This window comes from Hemitrygon akajei, chromosome 5 (assembly GCF_048418815.1).
Source record: "Hemitrygon akajei chromosome 5, sHemAka1.3, whole genome shotgun sequence".
In the NCBI taxonomy this organism is placed as follows: domain Eukaryota; kingdom Metazoa; phylum Chordata; class Chondrichthyes; order Myliobatiformes; family Dasyatidae; genus Hemitrygon; species Hemitrygon akajei.
Genome location: NC_133128.1, coordinates 30060786 through 30066361, shown reverse-complemented (window position 1 = coordinate 30066361; position 5576 = coordinate 30060786).

The window sequence follows — 5576 nt, the reverse complement described above, 5'->3', positions numbered from 1 at the left end:
TCTCAGCTTTCTACCTAGGCCCCTAAAATCTCTCTTCAGGATCTCCTCACCTTGTCTATCTATGCCATAGGTACCGATAAGCACCTAGACTTCTGGCTGCTCACCCTCGCCATTGAGAATGCCGTGAGCCCAGTCTGAGACACCACTGACCCGTGCACCAGGGAGGCAACATACCATCTGGGTATCTTTTTTGCAACCACAGAATCTTGTTTCTGGTCCTCTGACTAGAGAATCTCCTATCAACACTGCAGTCCTCTTCACCCCTCTGCTCCTCTGAACCACAACATCAGACTCAATGCCAGAGACCCGGTCACTGTGACTCCCCCTGGTAGGTTGTCCCTCTCAAATGCATCTAAAGTTCTATACTTATTATTGAGGAAGATGACCACAGGGATACTCTGCACCGGCTGTGCATTTACCTTCCTTCTCCTGACAGTCACCCAGTTACCTGTCACCCTTCCTAAGGAATCCCTCCCTGCTGATTGGCCATGTCACAACTCAGAGAAACTGCCACAAAGCTCTGCCTTTTAAACCTTGTTTGTGGACCTAATTGCAAAGGTAGCTCTTTTTGCCCATTTCTTCTCTGTTGATTGGTCACCGCTTAACTCCCCTTCTCTATCGGTTCCCTTCTCCCGATCCGCTTCTCCATCTGCTCCCTCCTTGATCTCCTTCTCCATCCATTCTGCCCAATCGCATTTTCCATCCATCCCCCTGATGCCCCTTCTCCACCCACTCACACAAACCCCTTCTCTATCTGTCCCCCCAATCTGTTTCTATATCCATACCCCCATTCCACTTCTCCATCCATCCTTGATCCCCTTCTTCAACCATTCCCTCAATCTGCTTCTCCATCTGTACCAGCCATTCCCCTTCTACACCTGTCCCCCTTTTCCCTTCACTCATCCCCCCAATCCCCTTCTCTATCCAACACCTGAAACCATTCTCTGTCACCCTGACTCCGTTCTCCATCCCGACAATACCCTTCTCTATCTGTCCCCAAATCCCCTTCTCCAACCATCCCCAATCTCCTTCTCCAGCCATCCCCTGATCCCCTTCTCCATTCATCCTCCAATCCACTTCTACATCTACACCCTCAGATCCCCTTCTCCGTCCATCATCCCAATCCCCATCTCCATCCATCACCCCAATCCCCATGTCCAACTACCCTCTGATCCTCTTCTCCGTCCGTCACCCCAATCCCTTTCTCCATCCGTCACCACAATCCCACTCTCCATCCATCCCCCGATCCCCTTCTCCATCTGTCCCCCTGTCCCCTTCTCCATCCATCACTCTGATCCCCTTCTCCATCCATTTCCCTGTTCCCATTCTCCATCCATCCCCCGATCCCCTTCTCCATCCATCCCCCTGATCCCCTTCTCCATCCATTTCCCTGATCCCATTCTCCATCCATCCCCGATCCCCTTCTCCATCCATCACCCTGATCCCCTTCTCCAACCCCCAATCCCCTTCTCCAACCATCCCCCTGATCCTCTTCTCCGCCTTGCCATCTGTCCTCCAATCCACTTCCATATCTGTAAACCCGATCCCCTTCTCCATCCCTCCTGATCCCCTACTCCATCTATTTCCCTGATCCCCTTCTCTATCTATTTCCCCAATCCCCTTTCGATCCGTCTCCCTGATCCACTTCTCCACCTGTCTCCTTCTTCTGGATTCTTGTAGGGTCTTGACCTAAAATCTTGACTCTTTATTCCTCTCCATAGACGCTGTCTGACCCGCTGAGTTCCTCCAGCATTTTGTATGTTTTATACTGGAATCTTAGTAGTGTGCAGAATCAGAGAGGTCTTGGGGTCCATGTCTATAGATCCCTGAAAGTTGGTGCGCAAGTTGATAAGGTTGTCAAGAAGGCGTATGATATATTGTTCTTTATTAGTTGGTAGATTGAGTTCAAGAGCTGCAAGGTGATGTTGCATCTCTATAAAACCACTAGACTGTGCTTGGAATATTCAGTTCAGTCTAGTCACCTCATAAGAAGGATGTGGAAGGTTTAGAGAGGATGCAGTGGAGATTTAGCAGGATGCTGTCTAGATTAGACAACATGTCTTATAAGGATAGGTTGAGTGTGCTATGGCTTCTGTCTTTGGAGTGAAGAAGGAAGAGAAATGATGATTGAAGTGTACAAGATGGTGAGAGGCATAGATCAAGTAGATAACCAGAAATTCTTTCCTGGAGTGAAATAGCTAATAGGAGGGGGCATAATTTTAAGATTATTGGAGGGATCTCAGAGGTGAGTTTTTTTTACACAGACGGTAGTGGGTGTGTTGAACACACAGCTAGGGGTGGTGGTAGAAGCAGATACATTAGGGACATTTATGAAACTTAGATAGGCACATGGGGATAAAAAATATGGAGGTTCATGTAGGAGGGAAGGATTAGATTGGCCTTAGAGTAGGGTTTAAGGTCAGCACAACATCTTGGGATGAGGAACCTGTACTGTCCTGTAGTCTTTTATGTTTTATGTTATTTGAAAAGCAAAAACAAAACGTGGATGCTAGAAATCTACAATAGGAACAGACAACAAAAGTACTCGATAAGGCAATATCTGAGAACTATAACACCAGCAAAATCTCTTGTTAATATTAATTTCTAAAATCGAATGCCTAGAAAATGACTGTAAATTATTCCTGTAATCTGCTACAAGTAGTGTACCCTGAGTTACTGCTGTTTGGGCAATGGAAATCTGCCCTAACAGAATTTCACAAATCCCTACCAGAAAATTTGAGATATAAATAAAACTTCACTCCTGAAGAATTTTATGGAATAAAAATACAAAATGTGGAATAAAAACAACAAATAATTTCAATTGCTTTTTTAGAATTTCAATTCACATTTCTTGATGCCAGATGGGGTGATTTGAGTATCTCAGAAACTGCTAATCTGGGAGTTCCAGCCACACACTCTCTGGAGTTTACAAAGAATGGTGCAAAAACTAACAAAAAAAAATCAAGTCAATGGCAGATCTCTGGGTGAAAACACCCTGTTAATTAGAGGTCGGGGAGAATGGCCAGACTAGTTCAAGCTGACACAAAGGTGACAGTAACTCAGGTAACCATGCATTACAATGGTGGTGCGCAGAAGAGCATCTGTACGCACAGCATGTCAAACCTTAAAGTGGATGAGCTACAGCAGCTGAAGACCATGGACAAACACTCAGTGGCCACTTTATGAGGTACCTGAGTGTATCTGTGGCCACTGAGAAAAACATTTCATAGGTATGGATCTCCACTTAAAACAAGGGAATCATGGGAGGGGAGGAGGAAGGGTTTGGATTATGGAAAATTGCAACACGAATGGTTTTCTAGGAAGATCTATTAAGAACATCTATTAAGCCAACTGTTGGAAGAGAAAACACTTAGCTGTGTTCAGTTTGGGGACCAGGAAAAAAATCATTTCCTCATTCTATGATTTTGTTTTGCTCCCTCTTCATGCCAACATGTTTTGATTTTCAATTTTCCTCAAATCCTCACTTTAAATTGATCTCATTTTCTGAATCACTAAATTGGCCTTCTGAAGTTTTCAGCTTTAATTGTGAAACGCTCAGTTGTAGAAGGGAAATTACTCTTAATTTTATTTCATTACAACATCTTAATAATAAAGTTAAGTGGGAAAAGAAAATGAGCCATTGTCTATTGAGCTGTCACAAAACCTGATACAAATGTAGTAGTTGAAAGCCTCTTCTCTGCCAGTAATGTCTATTGTTGTTCCTTTTGCTTAGAACAGCTAAATTATCAGAATTTTTCCCATCACTGCAGGACTTAAACTGGATAGAGTCATAGAGCACAATATAACAGACACAGACCCTTTGACCCATCTAGTCCATGCCAGACTTGTCTTCAGTCTAGTCCTATCTACCTACAACCAGGCGATAGTTCTATATTCCTCTCATCCATGTATCTATCCAAAGTTTTCTTAAATGTTACACTGGAACTTGCAACTACCACTTCCACTGTCCGTTCATCCCGCACTCGCACCACCCTTAGAATGAAGTTGTTCCCCTTAAATATCACCTTTCACCTTGAACCTATGACCTCCTGTGCTAGTCTTGCCCAGCCTCAGAAGTACTACACATGCATTCACATTATTTGCCCTCACTCTCCTGCACCTCAGTGAATGAACTCCAAACCTATTCAACTTTTCCCTGTAACTCAGGTCCTCAAGTTGAGGCAACATCATTATAAATTTTCTCTACACTCTTTCAGGCTTATTGATATCTTTGCTGAAGGGAGGTGACCAGAATGGCATACAGTACTCCAAATTCAACCTCACCAATGCCTTATACAAACTCAATATAACATCTCAACGTCGGTGCTCAGTGCCATGATTTATGAAGGCCAATATACCACTTTCAGGGAATTATGGATCTGTTTTCCTTGGTCTGTTTGTTTTACCACACAACTCAGTGCCGTATCATTCACTGTCTAAGTCATTCCCTTTCACACATGTCTGCATTAAATCCACTTTCCTAGTTGGTCCAGATCAGTTCACAAGCTTTGATAGCCTTTCTTGCTGTCCACTACGCCTCCAATCATAGTGTCATCCACAATTTGCTGATCCAGTTCATCACATTATCATCTAAATCATTAATATAGATGATAAACAACAATGGATACAGCAATTCCCGTGGCACACCACTGTTCACAGGCCTCCAGTTGGAGAGACAACCATGGGAAGGCATGCTAGCGAAGTGGTTAGCATAATGCTATTACAACGCCAGCTGTAAAACTGGGACTCGGTTCCTGCTGCTGTCTGTAAAGAGTTTGTACTTTTTCTCTGTGACCACACGGATTTCCCCTAGGTGCTTCAGTTTCCTCTCACATTCCAAAAAGACAAATGTGTAGTTAGTGAGTTGGGGGTATGTTAGGTGGACACCAGAAGTGTGGCAACACTTGCGAACTGCCTAGCTCTTTCTTGCTGGTTTAATTTGATGCACATGGCACACTTCATCATATGCTTCATTGTACCTGTGACAAATAAAGTCAATCTTTATCTACTACTGCTCTCTACCAATGACAAATCCTTCATCCTGAATGCCAAATGATTTAACCTCCATGCGGACCTTGCTAAAGTCCATGTAGACAAAGACCACTAACTTTTTTTTCATCAAAATTCTTGATATCCTCCTCAAAAAAAGCTCTATAAGATTGGACGAATTCGGCACCCTCTATAGCTTAATTATACCATTTCTCACAGCATTCACACTTACATCTAGAAGTTATAATGCTGAGGGCTTTAGGCACATGGGAACATCACAATCTTCATGCTCCCTTTCAAGTTGCACACCATCCTGACTCGGAAATATATTCCTATTCCTTCATCGTCTATAGGAGGCTTAAATTTTGGAACTCCCTCTCCAACAACATTGAAGAACTAACATAAAAGCTTGAAGAAAGTGGCTCATCACCATTTCCTAAAGGGCATTTAAGAATGGGGAATAAATGTTAACCTTTGCTGTGATCTTTGGATGCTGAAAATGAATTAATAAATAAAAGAGGCTTTTTTTCTAAAATATTCAATAAAACCAAAATTAAATAGTTGAAATTAATTGTCTTGCACTTTCT